The following is a 20,622-nucleotide window of genomic DNA, read 5'->3' on the forward strand; positions in this document are numbered from 1 at the left end:
AGATTTTCAAGTGTGCATATTTACCCCTAGACCTAAGCTGAAAATGAAACGTTTGTGCAAAGTCCAAACTTGACTAAGAAAATTCTTTAAAAATATACCACAACCCCTCCCCTTCCCCACCATTCAGCCTATTTCACCTGAGAAAGGAAAGGCACTCCCTACATGCGCACTCGACTGAGGTCTCCTTGTTCAGAGACTTTCTTAAAACTGAAGATGGAACGCAGTCCTGAGGACCACCTCACTCCTCAAAGTCAGTTTCTAGGAGCCCTGGATACTATTTAATTTCAAAGTATTGAATGAGGCTTCCATGGTATGTGGTGATGGTAAAAAGAAGAGGGGATAACTTTTGTCACTCTGCATGTTAGTGAAGTTGACAACCAAGCCTGGCAGCAGTTTGTGACTTGACCAAACCCTGCTTCAGGTGTCTGCCTCTTGGAGTTGCTAAAAATTGGCTCTTGGAAATTTAGCATCTAAAACAAGCTGCTGCAGAGCCCGGGCACTGACAGACTGGAGGTTTTCTCACCCTGCCGAAGGTGGACCACCATCCACACCTGGGAAGAGGCAAATGGCAGCACAGCTATTAGAGCTAATGAGCAAAAGCGGGGACACCTGGGATCAAAAAATTAAATTATAAATAAATAAATACCAGCAAACTATCTGTTCGTCTCTACCTGGGAGGACCTAGGAAGGCTAAATAGCACCTTCATTTCTGGACTTTCCCTTTGATCACAGCAGCAGACCCTGGGAATTATCCCTTCTTTTCTTACAGGTTTTTTATTTTTTATTTTTTTTCTTGGTCCTTAATGGAGATCTTGAACTGCAGAGCTGCCGTGTCAGAACTCAGATGGTTAACATTCACTTCTCGCTGTTTTATTGCATATTACTGTGCGCGCCCGAGCAGCAGGAGCAGATTCGGGCAATTACAATCAAGTCAGGGCACACGCCGCGGCGGGGCAACACGAGCATGATGAGGGTACTGATGAGGCACTTATCGAAAACCCCACATCATCCACACTCATCAGCCACAACATGTCACCCCAAATGAGGCATCAGCTGCCTTCAAAAGGCTCAGTGCACAGTGTTTACCGCTTTCCTCGGACCCGCTTTTGATTTTACGGTCAGAGCTGGGTTCAAACAGCAGCTGTCTGGCAAAGACAGGTCTCCAGCTTCTAGCAGCCTCCCCCCACCCCCACCTCCAGAGTCCTTGGGGCTTTGTCTGGGAAGCTATGGGAGCAGGTCCTGGCAGGGAGAGGGGACGTGGGAAGGCAGAGAAGTGTCCAGTTCCGTTTCTCTCTCCAAGAGGAATCCCTTCCCCAGAAGGGGCCCTTGATTAATTTCAAGGACTAGCACACAGTGGTGGCATAAGGGGGTGGGGGAGGAGAGAAGCCAAAGAAGGAGCTTTTACAGATCTCCTTAAAATAGTAACAGGGTGGGTGGGACCTCTCACTGCAGACTGAAGTCCTAGAAAGGTCAACCCATTTGGCAAAGACATATCCAACCAGGAGAGCTGTTTAAGTGGTGACAATTTTTAATTCGCTCATCATCAACTCATTCTTGGGTGGTTTTGGCGGGGGGGCATTTATTAGTAATTTACAGGAGGACTTATTTCAAAAACACTGTTTTCTGCTATGGGAGGAAGTTCATATATTCCTAGTAAAGCTCTTTAAACTATTCTTTGTCACTTTGGGTTAATGCAACTTGCAGCTAAATACTTGTATTTGTTTATAGTGAAAAAAAAAAAACGTGAAAAATCATTGCCATCTACTTTTCAATCTGTTATTCCTGGTAGGGAGAGGGCATCGGACTAATACATTTTTGTACATTTTTTAAAGGGTTGGATTTGGCAGTGTTATTTATTTTGATGATGAATGCTCTTAACTTTGCAAATACTCATCGTCTGGTAAAACATTTTCCAGTTAGAGCCTGATCAATTGAACCAATACAAGCCACACAGAGTTTCAATTTTTTTACTCTTTTGCAGACTTTTCAGCACCCACCTCCCATACCCACTAGTGCGTGCCACCTCAGCTATCCAAAGCAGTGGAAAGAAAGGACAGCACATGGCTTCGAGCCTGGTATGGGACAGGCATGGAATAAAGGTGGCCTTCCATCTTCCTCAAACAAATGATCTGTCCTGGAGACAGCACGCTACAGAGCGTATGGTTAAGCAAGGGATTGGGGGGACATGAGGTAGGTTCAGAGACGCAGTGTGAGCATGGGGCAGGCCACCAGGCAGAGCCACAGACTCTGGCGAAGGTCCAGGATCCTAGGACCAGGAAACAACCCTAACGTTCCTGACACTGGTCAAAAATGTTCCTTTCCATGAGAGGGAGAGGGTGGCAAGATTTGGGAGAATGGCATTGAAACATGTGAAATGTCATGTATGAAACGAAATGCCAGTCCAGGTTCAATGCACGATGCTGGATGCTTGGGACTGGTGCACTGGGACGACCCAGAGGGATGGTATGGGGAGGGAGGAGGGAGGAGTGTTCAGGATGGATTTTCTTTTAAAAATTTAGAAAAAAAAAAAAAAGTGTTCCTTTCTATACTGGGTCCTGAATGTCAGGATTCTTTTCAGTTTATTCGCAACTATTGCTACTTTATTTTCACAATTTTCATCTGTGATTCTAAAGCAGTTGGCATTAGGCTTTGGATGGGATTTTAACATCTTTACAAAAAGTGGAGAACCAACTAAATACTTAGGAAGGGCTCTAGGTTTGAAGAACTTTGATAATTATGAACAATTTACTTTTTCTGGTCATTTTACCCACTCTTCAAAGTTAAACCAGAGTTTCCAGAAATTTGAAGAAAGGGGCTCCTTAACCTCCACTCTGTCTCAGAGGTTGTGCTGGTTTTTGTTTCCTTCTGGGTCCCTTTCTTTTCTAAACTTCCTAAAATTCCTTTCATACCCCTTGTCCCCCAATTTGGCCCTTTTACCCAAGCTCTTCTCTAGTTACTGAGGGTCTTCAGTCTACAGTTTTATGTTCCAAATTTGGATTCAAAGGAAAACATCATTAAAAATAGTCAAGGATGGTGACCACAAAGCTCAGAGCAGTGCTCAGTTTGGTTCACTCCAGAGGAGCCAAGGCAAAAGAAAGCAAATGTAAGCCTATATTTCCCTTTATCATCTTTGCCCCTCAGACTCCACTGAGAAAGAGGCAGCTTGATGCCCCAAGAAGCTGTGTTTATTAAATTATGGTTAATGAATACTACAGAGAATATAAACTATAAACACACAACAGAAAATGGGTAGGTACCACGGGATAATGGAGAATTTTGGAAGGTTAGGTTAAAAATTAACTCAACAATCTTAGGTTGACCTTAGTCCTTCCAAATTTTGCCTTTCACCCCGTCCTGTCTTATCTACCCTTCACTTAGTCTTTCTTTTTAGAGCTCTTCTAGTAGGTGACGCTTCTTGATGACATAAAGAGAGAAAATCAGTATTGAGAGTTCAGCAGTAGATTATGGAGGGGATTCATTAAGCGATCAGATGCATTTCTATGGATGTTAGCAACCTTCTCACCATCAACAATGCCTGTCTTGGTCTTTGGTTCTAGGGGTTGCAAACATTACTTAACAATTCTTCAGTACGTTTTAATATCATTGGTTGTGTGTATGTGCATGTTCCAAATTTTTATGTGTTGATACCTTTCTACTGTTAGAAGAGGTAGGGGGAGGCAGGAGAAAGACTGTAAATTAAAATGCAGCATGCTACATTCTAGGTAATGATTCAAACCAAATGAAAAGGAATTATTCGTGGAGAGAATTCAGAGGGACTCACTGGTCAGATGGCTATTGAGTCTCCTAGTTTTCAACCTCTGGTTTAGTACTCTAGACAAGCAGGATCCTCGCTGGAAGCTCCAGAGAAGATCCAGGCAAGAAATACATGGTTTGCATGTGTGTTATATGCACTCGGCGGGCACGTCTGGAGTGTGTGTGTATGTGTGTCTGAGTGTGTGTGGTATGTGTGTGTGCTATTGCTTTGTGGGGTCATCATCTAATGCTCTTTGTGATGCACATTCTAAATTAGGCAAAAGGATGCATCTTTCAAATGCAGATCATGTTTGCATTAGAAGAGCAATGAGAACACTTGTCAGTTTCAGAACATTTATGTGCTAGAAGTACTGTTAGCAGAAGAGCAGTTTAGATAAATTCAAGACTTTTTTTGCTGATCACAAACATTAAGCTTCACACCTGAAGCCCTCAACCCCCCGCTGTGCTCTAATCCTAGCACCATTCACCCTTCGAGGCGCAGAGTGCTGTGCCTCGGCTCTCAAACCTTTGATTGCCCTTACTTTGAATGCCACCACCTGCAAAAATGCCTTTTGATTCCCTTTGAGCCTCTTGAGAAGGAAGTAAAAATGATAATTCATGACAAACATTAATTAATTGTTTACAAGATGATCTTTTCTTTTTTCCAACTTCTGTTCAGCAGACATGTTGAACTGCAAGATTCCACTCCTGACGCCAGAATTTGTCAAGAGGACCGCATTGTTGTTTCTCACTGAGGCATAGGACTGACTGCGGGCCATTGTTTCTCCAGCTCAAGTGGGCCTGTCTGGTTCGTGTTGGAAGAATAGGGGCGACATGCGTGAGTTCCCAAGTATAAAGGAACTACCGGTTCTAGAAAGACACGGGAGTTTAGCCACTAATGCAGAGTAAATAAACATTTTTCACCACCTCTTGCTCCCTGTGATTTTTTTTTTTAAAAGTCAAGAGCTGCCATTACAGTATTTTAAAAGCTTCAAATTATGTTTAAAGCGCGTATCACTAAACTCACAGAAACCTTATCAGAATTTGGGAACCCACTGTGATTGTTTGGTCCTTGAGTTTTATCATCACTGGAAGGCAGACTGTAAAAGGAATGCAGATGCCCTGTCGCTTCTAATATCCTGCAATTTGCACAAAGTGAATGTGGCTCAAGCCCTTCCACATTTCCCTCAAAATACTGCAAGTATGGAGACTGGTCAGTTTCAAATCTTCCTAAGGTCCATGTTGCAGGTCACACATTCTAGACAGATAAGAGTAAGCCTTTGGGAACCTTTCATGATGAGCATGTTCAAAATGCAAAGAACGGGTCATGTTCCTGGAAAATCTCCAACTGTGTGTGCGAAAGAGAGAGTAAAAGGCAGAGGGAGATTTCTTTTTTAAATTAAAGAATAAAAAGCTTACTTCAAGAAAGTGTAGAGTCACAGCAGAAAGACTTCCTCAGCAACTGAGGTTTACAGATTTCAAATTAGGAGCCCTTAGATCACGGCTGCTAGGCTAAAAATCAATTCTATATTTTCCGAGTTAATACGAAGGATTGCACTTAACAGACACGGAGACTAATAAGGTATGCAGAAGGAGTAAAAGCAGCACACACACACACACAAATTCAGGCCTTAGTTTTGGCCATGATCCAGCACAATGATGTTTCAACCAGATTTGAAAAAAAAATCAATAACATCTGTGGTATAATGGTTAATTAAAGCAGCTCTTCAACAGAGCTCAGGAGGAGAGGCTCGGCCTGAAATTCAGACAGCTGAAGCTTGATTATCAGGAAAGAATGCTTTTTTAGCTATGAGTGGATAGGCCAAAAGCTGCAATGTGCTGAAATGGGGAGAAAAATTGCTTTTATTTTAACTTTCTTTAAGTAATCAATACATGCTTTTCACCTGTATTAGGACACTGCTCAGCTCCAAAGCCTGTTACTCCACTTCAGCATAAATTCTAGCTACTGTCTTCTGAACCTTAGGTTTAAAAAGGAGCCCTAGTCTCTGAAAAGCAAAAGCAGCAAAAGAAAAGAATATGCAGGTATGGTTGTATGTCCTTGAGAGTGGTTAAAGCCAGGCTCTGAGATAGTTCGAAGAGTTTAATCCGTAAGCTATGAGCAAAGCTGACCTAACCTTCGGTTATACAGAGGTCACAGCCAGAGTATGAAGGCCGCACAATAAAATGACTAAAAATTCTCCAGGAGATGATAAAGGACAGGGTCAAATTTCCCCCTTCTTTTTCTCTTCCTGTTGTTCTGAGTTCCGCACTAGGGATGTTTACCTTTTTAAGGACAAAGGCCAAAGAATTAACAACGATGTCTTCTGGCCATAGATGGCAAGGTTAGTTGGTGATTCTCAAAAAAACAAACAAACAAACAAACCCACCCACCGGTAACACCCCACCTACTATTTTCTTAGGCCCTTAGCTTTGCCTTCTATTTCAGATATTGTTCCTGGACAGTGGAATCTGCATCTTCACATCACTTGTCAAATTTTGAGAAGCACTTGCAAAACCATACGGCTCTCTCCAGATGACACAAACCTCACAAGAAAACCAACAAATAATACAGCTTGCCAATCAGTCATTTATTTTTTCATTCAAGTTTTTATCAGTGCCAAGTATCTATCCACCGCTGTGTGGGGTGTCAAGGTTCCAAAGACTAGTAAGAGATGGCTCTTGACTCACAAAGCTCATTGCCTGTTTGCGGGGTGTGTGCGTGTGAACAAATAACTGCAAACACACTGGAAAAGAGCTTGAATAGAAGGGTCAACAAGAGCTACAAATTTTGAAACTCTTTTCCACCAACTGTGCTCAGAAAGGGGCAAAGTGAGGGTTTGGGAACTTCAGCAGGGAATGATACTAGAGCAGAATCTTAGAGGATGAGGAAGAATTTCCAGGCAGACAAGGGAGAATGGAAAGCAGGGAAGACATTCAGAATTATGTATACTTCCTGGTGGCTCAGATGGAAAAGAATCTGCCGGCAATGCAGGAGACCTGGATTTGATCCCTGGGTCAGGAAGAACCCTTGGAGAAGGGAATAGCTACCCAATCCAGTATTCTTGCCTGGAGAATCACATGGACAGAGGAGCCTGGCAGGCTATAGTCCATGAGGTGGCAAAGAGTCAAACACGACCAAGCAATTAACACTTTCACATGTGAAATTGCAAGGATTAGTTAGTTCAGAAGAATATATATGAAAAAAGTGATACAAATGTCTTATAAAATCTTCATAATTAATCTTTATATTTTACATTGTCTGTTCCCATTTTAAAAACTACCAGGATCAGGGATTCCAACACCTTCCTTTAAAGCTATTAATATCATTAGTTATTTGTTTAGTTATTTGTTATAATTAGTTATTTGTTTCTTTCATCTGACTATATTCTCTCACCAGAGGTTGGAAAATTCACTGGTATCTTCTCTTCTCAAAATTAAATGCATTCAACATCTTTGGCTTTTCCTCAGGGCTCCAATTTTCCATCTTAGGATTTGTTCCTTTTAACCCTTCTCTGAGCCCTTTCCAGACTCCCTTTCTCCACAATTTCAAAATGAGAACTAGCTGTAAATGCATCAAGGAGCTGGTCTGTCCATCGGAACACTGTATTTTAAAGTATGCTTGAAAAGAACTAGTAATAATGCCTACCACTTTTCATCTTTAAAATGATGGTGCCTGGGTAAAATCTTGCTCCTACACTTACTATGTGATCTCAGGCAAGGCACATGGACTTTTAGGGCTTCATTGTTCCCATCCTAAAAATGGACATAAGCCAATAACTATCTCATAAGATTTTTTTGTAGGGTAATGAACTAATAATAGAATAGTGCCTGGCACAAAGAGTTGCTAAATCAATGATTGGTAAATAAATCAGTTACCGGCACTTTAGCACATGGTTCTCTGATCTAGCTTATTTGTTACCATATTTTTGATTGTCCATTTTATTGTCTCACCAGGTACGCAACTAAACCCTTCTCTACTTTCATATGATCATAAGGGAGATCAAATCTCCACTATCACTTTGAGTTTGATTTTTGTCTTTTAATATATTATCAATTCATATTTAGAGCCAATTATTTACTCTGAATTTTTATTTAACTATTCATGTTTTTAAATAATTTAAAATTATATTGCCAGATTTTCTTCCCAACAAAGGAATGACATTCACATTTACATTTCTCTGGCTAACTTCAGTGATTTTATGTCTTGAGGACTGACTCTACATTTCTGTATTTGTTTCTGATTTGGCTGTTATGCTCTTCCCTGGTAAACAGGCATAATATCAATTTTTAACAACCATTTATTTAGCATCACATCTTCAAGTATTTTGGGAATAAGGCAAGTGTAAGTAATTAAATACATTGAAAGTCCATATATCTTGACCACCTATCAATTTAGGCACCATGCTCTCTGCTGTGAATACAGAAATATGATGAGTATTGGTTAGGATTTATTTCTGCTGCTATCAACAGAAACTTGACTACATCTCTTAGCACTCTGATCTATTATTTTGAGTGAAATAAGAAGGCAGTTAGGCAGTCCAGAGGATGCAAGCTCCAAAAAATCATCACGGACCCAGAATCTTTCTTTCTTTCCTATTTTGGTGACCACAAGGTCATCTCATGGTCTAAGATAGTTGCTGAAACATCAGCTACTACAACTGTATCCCAAGCAGCAGAATGAAAATGGAAGAAAAGACTCCTTTCCCTTAAGGAATCTCCCCAGAACTCCCACTTAACAATTCTCCTCACATCTTTTTGCCAGAAGTTAGTCACATAAATAGCTGCATGGAGACTAGGAGATGTAGACTTTATTCTGGTGTCACTTGTTCAGCCAAAAAGTCATGTATAAAGTAACTGGAATAAGTACTTCCCTGGTATTACAGTAGCCAAGACTTCTGTGCTCTCAATGCTGGGGGCCTGGGTTAGACCCCTGCTCAGGGAACTAGATCCCACATAGTGTGACTGAGTTTGCATGTCACAACTGAGGATCCCATCCGTCTTAATGAAGAATGAAGATCCCACATGCCACAACTAAGACTTGATGCACCCAAACATTAAAAAAAAAATTATTTAAAAAAGTAGCCAGATTAGATATGGAGTCACTCATGCTAAGCCCCATTTAAGCAAACCAAAACTTAAATTTCTTTGCCCAAATCTCCCAGAAAAGAAGGACTTAGGTCAACCAATGAGTGCTCACTTCTCAGCATGTCACCAGGCTCAGCTCCAAGACTTCATTTTTCCATGTAAGAAAAGCAACCTTGCAATAACCAACCCACTTTTGCCCCCTATGACTTCCCTGTTCCTGCTCCCTTCTGCCTATAAAAGTCTTTCTTTCTCTACAGCTCCTCGGAGCTCCTTTCTATCTGCTAAACTAGATGTTGCCCAATTCATGAATCACTGAATAAAATCATTAAGATCTTTAAAATTTACTCAGTTTAGTTTTTCTCTTTAACAGTCAGGATTCTGATGCTGAGAAAGAAAGGGAGAATGAATTTTAGTGTTCAACTAGCAGTTTCTGTCATGAAATGGCAACAAGGAGCTCAAAGCTTAGTGGCAGTGATAAACATGCAAATAAATTGTTGTGGTATAATGAAATGACCCAATTTTCCCCACAGCTAGTCCCTCCTCATTAGGAAGCTTCCACAAGCCTCTTATCCTCATCCATCAGAGGGCAGACAGAATGAAAACCACAATCACAGAAAACTAACCCAACTGATCACATGGATACAGCCTTGTCTAATTCAATGAAACTATGAGCCATGCTATGTAGGGCCACCCAAGATGGATGAGTCATGGTGGAGAAATTTGACAAAATGTGGTCCACTGGAGAAGGGAATTGCAAATGACTTCAGCATTCTTGCCTTGAGAACCCCATGAACAGTATGAAAAGGCAAAAAGATATGACACTGAAAGATGAACTCCCCAGGTTGGTAGGTACCCAATATGCTACTGGAGAAGAGTGGAGAAATAACTCCAGAAAGAATGAAGAGACAGAGCCAAAGCAAAAACAATGCCCAGTTGTGAATGTGACTGGTGATGGACGTAGTCTGATGCTGTAAAGATCAATATTGCATAGGAACCTGGGATGTTAGGTCCATGAATCAAGGTAAATTGGAAGCAAATAGGAGATGGCAAGAGTAAACATCAACATTTAGGAATCAGTGAACTAAAATGGACATGAATGGGTGAATTTAATTCAGATGACCATTATATCTACTACTGTGGGCAAGAATCCCTTAGAAGAAATGGAATAGCCCTCGTAGTCAACAAGAATCCAAAATGCAGTACTTGGGTACAATCTTAAAAATGACAGAAATAATCTCTGTTTCTAAGGCAAACCATTAAATATCACAGTAATTGAAGTCTCTGCCCCAATCATTAATGCCGAAGAAGCTGAAGTTGAATGATTCTATGAAGACCTACAAGACCTTCTAGAACTAACACCAATCCCAAAGAATGGCAATGACAAAGAATGTTCAAATTACCACACAATTGCACTCATTTCACATGCTAACAAGGTAATGCTCAAACTCCTTCAAGTGAGGCTTCAACAGTATGTGAACTGAGAACTTCCATATGTAAAAGCTGGATTTAGAGAAAACAGAGGAAAAAAACAGATCAAATTGCCAATATCCACTGGATCATAAAAAGAGAATTCCAGAAAAATACCTACTTCTGATTCATTGACTATGCTAATGGAAAATTCTTAAAAAGATGGGAATACCAGACCACCTTACTTGCCCCCTAAGAAACCTGTATGCAGGTCAAGAAGCAACAGTTAGAACTGGACATGGAACAACTGATTCAAAAATGGGAAAGGAGTACATCAAGGCTATATACTGTCACCCTGTTTATTTAACTTATATGCAGAGTACATCATGCAAAATCCCAAGCTGGATGAAGCACAAGCTGGAATCAAGATTGCACGGAGAAATATCAATAATCTCAAATATGCAGATAACATCACCCTTATGGCAGAAAGTGAAGAGGAACTGAAGAGCTTCTTGATGGAGTTGAAAGAAGAGAGTGAAAAGCTGGCTTAAAACTCAACATTAAAAAAACTAAGATCATGGCATCGGTCCCATCACTTCACAGCAAATAGAAGGGGGAAAAAATAGAAGCAATGAGAGATTTTATTTTGGGGGGTTCCAAAATCACTGTGGATGGTGACTGCAGCCATGAAATTAAAAGACACTTGCTCTTTGAAAGAAAAGCTATGACAAACCCAGACAGAGTATTTTAAAAAGAAGAGGAATTACTTTGCCGACAAAGGTCTGTATAGTCAAAGCTATGGTTTTTCCAGTAGTCATGTACGGATGTGAGTTGGACCATAAGAAAGGCTGAATGCCAAAGACTGGATGCTTTTGAACTGTGGTGCTGGAGAAGACTCTTGAGAGTCCCTTTGACTGTAAAGAGATCAAACCAGTCGATCTAAAGGAAATCAATCCTGAATATTCATTGGAAGGACTGATGCTAAAGCTGAAGCTTCAATACTTAGGCCACCTGATGAGAAGAGCCAACTCACTGGAAAAAACCCTGATGCTAGGAAATATTGAAGACAAAAGAAGAGGATGGTAGAGGATGAGATGGTTGGATAGCATCACTGACTCAATGGATATGGATTTGAGCAAACTTCAGGAGACAGCAGAAAGGACAGGGAGGCCTGGAATGCTGCAGTCCATCAGGTCACAGAATTGGACACGACTTAGCAGCTGAACAAGAATAACAAAACTGAAATGAGTGTGAATCTGCTTTATGTAAAGTTATTGGTATCTTTTCTCTCCATTCATTGATAATGACTTACTTTAAGGGAAAGTATTCCTTACTCCTTTCTACCATCTACTTTGCCCCAGCCACTGCCATCTTTCAGGCTGAGTCAGGCACACAGAAATGTGACTTGATATGATTTCCCAAAAGATGGTCTCCATGGATTTTCAGGGGCAGCTAGGGTAGGGAGAAAGCCTTGGTTATTTTTGTAGAGAGTCCTTGACTTGGGAGGTGCTCAACAGTTGCTAGCAGAATGATTTCTTGTGCTTAAAAAAAGTGAGTTTTAAATACTATTCAGTTCCTTCTGGCTTCTTTGCTACAGAAGAAAAACATCCACCTCAAGCCATTCCTACCAACGCAGGATGACTTTCCCAAAATTTGGGTCCATGTCATTGATCTAATAACAAGTAATTTGGGGCATATCCTTTAACCACTCTGGCCTGCATTCTCCTAATATTCCTATCTTGAAATTTTGAGCATAGAGAAAAATAAGAGTGCTATTACAAAAAAGATTAATTTTATGCTTTTCTTAAAGACTTTATAAATCATGAGTTGATTCTAGGGTTTTTTCATTTGGCAAAGAAAAGTGGTATAGTGAAAAGTGAAAGTGAAGTCACTCAGTCATGTCCGACTCTTCGGGACCCCATGGACTATAGCCCACCAGGCTCCTCCATTCATGGAATTTTCCAGGCAAGAGTACTGGAGTGGGTTGCCATTTCCTTCTCCAGAAGATCTTCCCGACCCAGGGATCGAACCTGGGTCTCCCGCATTGCGGGCAGATGCTCTACCATCTGAGCCACATAACGTAGACATTTTCAATAGGAAAAATGACACACATATCCAGTGAAGATCAAATGAACTAATAGATGTGAAAGACATTGAAAATGATATGAAGTAGTATTATGTAAACATAAACATGAAGGTTTGTGTTATGTATGTTATATTAAAAACATTTTCACTAGGATTTCCAAAGAGAGTAAAGGCAGTAGCTTCTGTTCTCACAGTTAGGGAGAAAACATACACGTATGAAACCACTGGGGGAAATTTCAACGCAGGATACAAGGAGTTTATGTTGTGCAGAGAGGCTGCTCATAAATGATGAAGATGCATTTTAGTTGAAAATTCAAGCTTACCTATAATGGAGTTCAGTTCATTCATTCCATAATGGTCATTTGTAGGAAATAATGGGAAAACAGTAACAAAGAATATTAAGCTATAATGAATTAAAATAGTGTAATAAAAGTGATACTGACACAGCACAAAATCTTGCTGCTTGAATATTCAAAGCCTGCAGATCAGTTAAACTATCACTAAATTCAGTTCATTTCTTTTTTTTTTTTAATTTTATTTTTTTTTATTCAATTTTAATTAAAAAAAAATTATACATGTGTTCCCCATCCTGAACCCTCCTCCCTCCTCCCTCCCCATACCATCCCTCTGGGTCGTCCCAGTGCACCAGCCCCAAGCATCCAGTATCGTGCATTGAACCTGGACTGGCTATGGTACATATACACAATGGAGTATTACTCAGCCATTAAAAAGAATACATTTGAATCAGTTCTAATGAGGTGGATGAAACTGGAGCCTATTATTCAGAGTATAAATATTCATAATTTTTAAAAGTACAATTATTTTAATATTTTAGTACATATATCTTTGTATTGTTAAGCATTAGAAGCATGTATTTCTAGCCTATGAAATTACAAGTATGTAAACCATACACAAATATGTACACAGGTCTATTTTACAAAAGGGAATCATTAGAATATAATCCATGCAACTATATTTTTACTTTTAATATATACTGAATGCATTTTTATGCTAATAAACATCTATCTCATGGATATATATTTGACTGTATAGTTTCATTGTATGCTGATACCAAAATTTATTTTATCACAAAATTTTAGATATTAAAAATAGCTTTTAACATTTGATTATATATAAATGTTATAAAGGTTTAATACTTTTGAATTGTGGTGCTGGGGAAGACTCTTGAGCGTCCCTTGGACTGTAAGGAGATCAAACCAGTCAATCCTAAAGGAATATTCATTGGAAGAACTCATGCTAAACCTGAAGCTCCAATACTTCGGCCACCTGATACAAAGAGCCAACTCATTTGGAAAAGACCCTGATGCTGAGAAAGACTGAAGGCAAAAGGAGAAGAGGGCAGCAGAGGATAAGATGGTTAGATAGCATCACTGACTCAATGGACATGAACTTGAGCAAACTCCAGAAGACAGGGGAGGACAGGGAAGCTTGGCATGGCTGCAGTTCATGGGTCACAAAGAGTCAGACATGACTTAGGAACTGAATAACAATATATGTTATAAATATATTATTTGATTATATATGTATTCCTTGGGACAAAAACACAAATATATGCTCCTTTCTATGTAAAAATATATGTATATCCTTCTTAAAGTTTAAACAAATTTGGGATAATACTGTACATATAAGTTTGATATCTTTTTCTACTTTTCTATATATAATTATTTCTATTTATTTAAATATTCATCTATTACATTATTTTAATGGCTATATAATATTTCACTATCAAGGGGTATTAGCATTTATTTAATCAGTATCTTACTATTTAGTCATGTGGACTATGTCCCAATTATGTTGTTAAACAGTCACCAACCCCAAACAAAATCATTTGTCCAAGATTATTTTCTTAAGGTACATCCCTAACAAAATTACTGGGGTCCAAAAAGAGCATTTACATTTTTAAGCTTTTAATGTGTATTTTCAAATGGTCTTCTGAAACCATTGTAATCATTTGTACTCCTGCTAACACTATAAGAGAGTAGCCATTTTCCTGAAACAGGAATGCCTTTGGAAGAAACCAATACTGTCCTGTACTGATCCATATTTTGTTAACTATTCATATTTAGAAAGTGTCTTTACAATTAACCAATAAGAAGGAAAGTGAGGATTTGAAAAGGATGAGCGGTGGTACAGGGTCCTGGTACCAGCACTCCCTACCAACAGGCAGTCCAGGCTGGGGCTGAGTGGGGAAGTAAGTGCATCAGAACTTGCTGCAGTGGAGAGGTCTGCAGGGTTCACGGGTGTGAAGTGTCAGCAAATCAGGCTACAGCATGGTGGGAGATGCTGTATCACGGCCAAAATAGCGCCATGACTTTGAATGAAGAATGATATCCAAAACCCTCTTCCCACCCTCCGTGCCCTCAAATAAAAAAGACAGGATGTTCTACAGAGAAGGAAAAAATAAGAGCAACCTCAGCATTTCTGCACTTCAAGGAAATGCCAAAATTATACAGACTGAGAGGGACAAGGTTATGGTTCACACAGTTACACTCAGTGAGATCTAAGCGGGGGTGCATATATGCAACTGATGGAAAGGGAGCATAGTGTGGTATAATGAGGTGCTGCTCTAGGAGTAATCCATCCCAAATTCTATGAGCATGCATTACACTTACAATAGGTGCCTAGAATCATCTTTATCAGTGAGAAATCCCTATATGAACTCTATCATGATTCCTATCAAATAATTAAACAGATTAAAAACAATAAAATTATAAAATTCTAATTGAAAAAAGTCTACTGAGGAGCCAAGCTAGAGATGATACATGAAAGCAGAAGACATTAATGTAGTTCACCAGTGCTGAGGGCCACTGGAGAAACTGGAGGAACCTTCTTTGGAGGCTCAGGTTAATGTTCCTTATAAATCAAATCTTTATGGGAGGAATTTAGGCTGAGCCCCCAAGGCACTGGATCGGTGCTTCTGAGCTCTCCCCTGGCTGGCAGGGGTCCCTCTCCACCAGATTTTACATCTCCTAGCCAAGGCTGATTTATCCAGTCAGCACAGGAAGCACAGTGATTTGGGCCCATAATACTTCAGGTACCAGCAAAAACATTAATTTCTTTTAAAATCAGAAAAAAAGTTAATAGGAATAAATCCAAACTGCTTTGTATTCATATTAATAATACCAATGCAGTCATACCATTTTTAACTTGTATTATTATTATTTTAATGGCAGAAGCTTCTCTCTAAAGTAAAGGTGTATGAGGCCCATGACAGTCATTGGAGAGCTAGAGAAACAAGCCCCAGTCTACCTGGCAAAAGCTGCAGCTAGCTCCTCAGACTCAGCCTGGTTCCCACCCTCAGCAATCCTCCTTTTCCCTGGGTGAACAGCTGTAAAGTGTTGGTTCTACTCCTATTTCAAAGACCAAGTCCTTTTCCAGCCATAGGAAGAGCTGGGCTCTGAGAATAGGACCCTAATGAGAAGGAGCCTAAGGATACTGAGAACTCAGACCTCAACCACCCTATGAAATACTTCCAAGTGAATGCCAAGGTCTTTCAACAGGAGGTGTTGAACACCACTATATAACACTGGTACTCAGGGCAAGTATCAGGTCTTGGGATTCTTTAGAACTTCAAGTGGTATATACTTGATATGGATGGATGGACAGATGGGTATGCTAAGGATCAGAAGCCATCTTCAAATGCCTGAACTCTTACAGATCTAAGCCAGGGGTTAGCAAAATTTTCCTTAATCATATAGAAAATATTTTAGACTTTGTTTTCTACATGGTTTCTATTGCAACCACTTAACTCTGCTGTTGTAGCACAAATATGTAAATGAAGGGATGTGGCTATATTCCAATGAATGTTAAAACTTGAATTACATGTAATTTTTACTTGTCACAGAATATTAGTCTTTTGATTTTTTTCAACCATTTAGTGTCAGAAGGAACATTCTTAGCTAACTGGCCATACAAAAACAGGCAGTGGGTCAAGTTTGGCCCACTGGCTGTAGTTTGTGGACCTTTGCCCTGACCTATAGAACAAGGCTGAAAGTAAAAGACTTGCTCCAAAATGAAAAGGCCATAGCTGCTCCAGAGGAGAGAGTCATTGGAGCTGCCCTGTTCATCACTCTAACAGAGTTTGGAATGTCATCCAAACCTATCTAGGCCACACTGATTTTAAGCTTTACACTCTCTTTGGACAAGGTTAAACTTTTGTCCATCATTCTACAGAGATTCCTGGCCTTTACACAAAGTTACTGGCCTTTATTGTTCTAAGAATCCTGACCCATCCAAACAACATGGATTTGATGTTCTGTCAGTGTTCTTGCCTGGAGAATTCCAGGGACAGGGGAGCCTGGTGGGCTGCCATCTATGGGGTCACACAGAGTCGGACATGACTGAGGCGACTTAGCAGCAGCAGCAGCAGCATTTCAAACTCAACATGTTTAAATGAAACTGACTACCTTTCTTCAGTGTAAGCGCCTTATATTTTCTAAGTAATCCAGGTTCAAAGCCTTTGATATCTTTCAATCTTTCTTTTTCACCTCCTAGATCTGATTTTCCCTCTAAGCTACAAATGTGACCACTCCCTACCCTAGGACTAAGGAAAGATCTCGAAGAAAGAGAACAGTCATGGGTTCTAGATCCAGTTCTTCAATGAACTAGCCAATGAATTCTGAGGTCTTCCTGAGTTCAGATTCACTCTATAGATGCTTTAGGAATGCAGAGAAGAGCTGCAGCCTTGTGAACAAGGAGTGTTCAGGAAGCATGAATGCTTGCATGGACCCTGAAGAAAAGGTAGAATCTAAATTGGTAGCTGCTGAATGGCATTCATGTACAGGATGGTCAGCCTCCTAATTATATGATTTATTGCTCTTATTCATCTTCCTCAGTCAATACCTAGTCTTCCTACATTAGATTTTATCATTATCTATGTATTCTAAGAAGAACAGTGAAAGTCGCTCAGTGGTGTCTGACTCTTTGCCACCCCACAGACTATACAGTCCATGGAATTCTCCAGGCCAGAATAATGGAGTGGGTACCCGTTCCCTTCTCCAGGGCATCTTCCCAACCCAGGGATCAAACCCAGGTCTCCCACATAGGAGGCAGATTCTTTATTAGCTGAGCCACAAGCGAAGCCCAAGAAGAAAGGCAATTTAAAAATGAAGTCTTTTATCACCTGTTATTCGCTAACTACTAGAGTTTAAGAATATCTCCTTTTCATTACAGAGGAACATTCAGTTCCCTGGATACTATGGCCTGTTTGAAATGAAGGAGAACGGGGCTGGCAGCAAAAACAGGTAATTTAGCCAGAATTCCTGTGCTCTGTACTTGAGCTATAAACAGGGTCTTCATAAGGGCCTTGTGCACTTTTAAACTTTAATAACTCAGGTTGTACGTGTTAGAGAAACAATCTATAAACGGTACTCAAAAGTAAATGTATTAAAGTTTAGGACAACTATCTTACACAATTGCACACAATATGTACTCATTTCAGATCCTGTGACAAATGAAATATGGCCAGCAGAATTGAAGTTCATGACAGCTCTAAGAAGATAATTGAATTTGCCTTTAAATCCCATTTACAGTTTACTATCATGTCTACCTCGTATGCTTTTGAAGTTAAAAGTTTAATAATGGCACAGAGACTTTATAAAGATCCTGTACTTGAAGTCAGTGTTAAGTATAGTTAGAGAGAACATCATACCATCTCTTCCTAAAGATAATATCCTTGCTTACTTTGGTGGCTTTTAAAACAGCTTCAGAAATAGAAAACATGGTGAGTCTCTATAGTTAGTACAACTCAGTAAACAAGAATAAAACAGAGTATCTGAAACTGAAGTCTAGTTCTAAGCTTTGACAACAGCTTGGCTGGGTGATTCAGGAAAACGTGTTCTTTCTCCTGTCCTTCAAAGCTTTTCATCCTATGCTCGGAATAGAGTTACATGGGCTATCAATTCACGGTCACGTGGTTTTTATAAGTGTGTGTGTGTGTGTGCATGCGTGTGTACACAAGGAAAGAAGGTACCCTCTATATTTTGTAAGTTAAAACACTATTCTAGTGTATCTCAATAGAGGACAAAACACTATGAAAAAAGCACAAAACAGATGGAGTGTTACTCTTTTCGGCTTGTTTCCCAAACTGGAGGTTGCAAAATCAAAGCCCACAAGTCTACCCCCAAAAATCTGGGTGTGTGCATTTGAGAGGGTGAACAGGAATGAGGTTTCACTTGAAGTTCTTACTGAATCCAGAGAGCTAAGAGCTGGGACAGAGTTACTCAATTTGTAGATTGCTTTGGCTGGTCTCTGTGTGCTTTGCAAAGTGATTCATTTCCTGTATTTGGTCAAGATAGAGAAAAGTTGGGCACACACGAATTTGATGTGGTTTTTTATTGCGATATTTTATCAGATAAGTAGGTAAGATTTCATGACAGGGATGGACAGCATTTTACCACTTAAGACCAGGGACAGTCAGAGAAAACCGCGCAAGCCAATGGTGCCTGTATCCCCAGCCTCCCCTTTGGGAAGTATTTTTCCCTCTTTGTTGCTTTCCTGCTTTCCCAGAGGGGCACTGAGGGTTTTTCTGTTCAATCACAATCTTCCTCATACGGGAATCTGATAAACATCTTCACACTGAGTTGAAAGGTGCTATTAACTCCCCCAGGGGTATCACATTTTAAGGGAAGCCAAGTTAAAGAAATAAACCTCCTAGTTCAACAATTTCAGGCAAACCTAGAGTTGGAGAAGTGTTTAGGGCAAGTGAATGCAAAGAAGCAAGGTGGCTTCCGAGGGCCCTGCAATTCTGGAAGGGGCAACCTCCTTCCAGTCACCTCTGCCCTCAGCGCTCAGGCTTTCCCTCAAGTTGGCTTAGGGTTGCAATGAAGAGTTTACTAGATAGATAATCTGGAAATGCAGATTTAGGAGTGACCTGATAGGCTTCAATATTTGGAAAAATGGGATGATACTGCTCCTCTGGAGTTTTCTTGGCAATATTTAGTGAAGGCTGCGGCAACCTGAAAAGTTGCACAAGCACTTAATACTCAAATCATTGTTGATAGAAGAAGAGGCAGTGGGCTTGGCCTCGTAGTTCCAAGGCTAAAATGTGAGGGACCTTCGGCTCAGTGAAGACAGGATTTACTTCACTTAATAGAACTGAGTCAAAAACAGAAATATGCTATATTGGACTTTTTTATTTATGAAACACATATTACATTCATTTGTTCATTCAAAAACTGCTGAGAGAGCATGTAGCCTACATCACGCCCTGCTCTGGACTTTGGTCATCAGTTGGAACTCACTGCTACAGCATCCTGACCGTCATGGGCTCTGACTGGCGGGGACTTGCAGCACCATCCCAGGGGTGATATTGGTTGAAAATCATCCTTCATGCTGAACACACAGAGTAAATAAGACAAACATGGTCTTTTCCTCATGGAAAACTCATTTTTTTCATTTCCATGTTGAAGGCACAAAGGCATTGGGGAAAGCTTTGTCTGCTAGTCCTAGCTTTAAAAGCTCGTGTTGAAGGCTCTCCAAACTTTGGTGTAGAATCTCTTTCCAAAGTACAGATTTTGGATTCCTGAAGTATGTGTCTGCCTCCAACCCCTTCCTTCTGGTTTTTCATTGGGAAAATGTTTTCAGAAATGCTGTATTAGTTATTGTATTGCTATTTGGTTTGTGGTAATGGATTTGTGCATACACTCTAAATTCTCTTGCATGGCCCATGGATGTAATTGTCCCTCTTTATGAACAGGACAGGCAGCCAGAGTGGCCCAGATGAAAAAAGTCCCAATTTAAACAGAACATCAATCAACAGTACAACAGCCAAAGCTCTTTCTCCCAGTTATCCACCATCATTTGGGAGAAAGAGAACACTTAATGTATCACCTTGGATGCACGCAGTCTCGTCCTCCTGGGTAAAAGCTTTCAGAATGCTCAGGGCAATGTTTATAGCATTCAGGAAAATTTTAAGTTTTAAATAAATTCAAGGTGTTAATCAGTACTCTTTTGGTTTGTTTTTTACACCTGCTGGTAAATCTAAAGGATTTTAGAGGTTCAAGTAGGAATGCATTTGAGTAATGCTCAGAAAATCTAAGTTTCATCTAGGTGCCCTCAACCAGCTCTGGTGTCACAAATTCTAATTCTTCTACCTAATCTCTCCGAACTTCAGTTTCTTTGTTTACAAAAAAAAAAAAAAAAAGAAAGAAAGAAAGAAAGAAAAGGACAGAAAAACAGAGGCCACTGTATGATTGTGCATGATTGAAGCTGTTGTTTGGTTGCTAAGTTGTGTCTGACACTTTTGTGACCCCGTGGTCTATGGCCCACCAG

The 20,622-nt window shown here is 40.1% G+C and overlaps 2 long non-coding RNA genes across 6 annotated transcripts in view; one reads left to right on the forward strand and one right to left on the reverse strand.

Annotated features, from left to right (window-relative positions):
- LOC147349240 (uncharacterized) overlaps nt 1–20,622 on the reverse strand; it is a 352,149-nt gene that overhangs the window by 34,847 nt on the left and 296,680 nt on the right. The gene's annotated exons all lie outside the window — the stretch shown is intronic.
- On the forward strand, nt 1,008–4,681 carry LOC147349241 (uncharacterized). Of its 5 annotated transcripts, none has more exons than XR_015150337.1 (4): nt 1,008–1,117; nt 1,982–2,075; nt 3,723–3,875; nt 4,436–4,681. It is a non-coding gene; the product is annotated as an uncharacterized LOC147349241 (long non-coding RNA). The 5 variants fall into 5 exon arrangements; XR_015150334.1 differs by lacking the exon at nt 1,008–1,117 and adding an exon at nt 1,258–1,518; XR_015150336.1 differs by lacking the exon at nt 1,008–1,117 and adding an exon at nt 1,381–1,518 and having other exon boundaries at nt 1,982–2,099.

The sequence above is a fragment of the Bos grunniens genome, chromosome 21 (assembly GCF_055505025.1).
Source record: "Bos grunniens cultivar Pamir isolate PY7600 chromosome 21, Bosgru_T2T1.0, whole genome shotgun sequence".
NCBI lineage: Eukaryota > Metazoa > Chordata > Mammalia > Artiodactyla > Bovidae > Bos > Bos grunniens.